Source organism: Odontomachus brunneus, unplaced genomic scaffold (assembly GCF_010583005.1).
Source record: "Odontomachus brunneus isolate Ranch 3 - 2012 unplaced genomic scaffold, Obru_v1 Obru_scaffold_303, whole genome shotgun sequence".
Classification (NCBI taxonomy): Eukaryota; Metazoa; Arthropoda; class Insecta; order Hymenoptera; family Formicidae; genus Odontomachus; species Odontomachus brunneus.
The window spans coordinates 56,303-57,124 of record NW_022639753.1 but is presented as its reverse complement, the minus strand read 5'-3'; positions in this window follow the sequence as shown (position 1 = coordinate 57,124).

Here is an 822-nt window from a genome sequence, read left to right as displayed (position 1 = left end):
GCCCAGAAGCGGCCAGCTTTGGCCAATAGGAGAGGAATTGTGTTCCATCAGGACAACGCCAGGCCACACATCGCTAGTGACTCGCCAGAAGCTCCGGGAGCTTGGTTGGGAGGTTCTTATGCATCCATCTTATAGTCCGAATCTGGAACCAAGTGATTACCACCTGTTCCTGTCTATGGCGAATGATTTTGCTGGTGAAAAATTCGCCTCAAGAGAAGCTTGTGAAAATCGACTGTCCCAGTTTTTTGCCAATAGGGACAAGGGTTTCTATGAGAGAGGCATAATGGAATTACCTTCAAAATGGCAACAAGTTATCGAACAAAACGGTGCATATTTGACCTAAATCGGATCATTCTAACTATGCTAAATAAAGCCTTCAATTTCATGCAAAAATAATGGATTTCTTTTTACTACACCTTATATTACTGTAATATATCACAGTTATTATTGTAATAAAAATGTTCGATTGTATAAAGGATTTGTCTGCGTATTATTTTATATATTACATATTTTTATTCGCACCAATAAAGAACTTAAAAAAGAACTAAACTGAATTGGGCTCAAACCAGCTCGGAACACCTAACGTGCAGATTTATACAGTGATGGGAAAAAGTTCCGGAACGGTGAAATATCTCGAAAACTAAGCATTTTAGAAAAAAATGTTTCAGATAAAAGTTGTGGCGTTTAAAAAGATGTATTTACTGATCACATCAGTTTGACCTTGGGTTGCGTAGCGAAGGTCAGGTCAAGGTCACATTAATTTTTTTAAATGGAACACCCCATTTTTCATTGCATATTCTTATAGCACATCTCGAGAGCTTT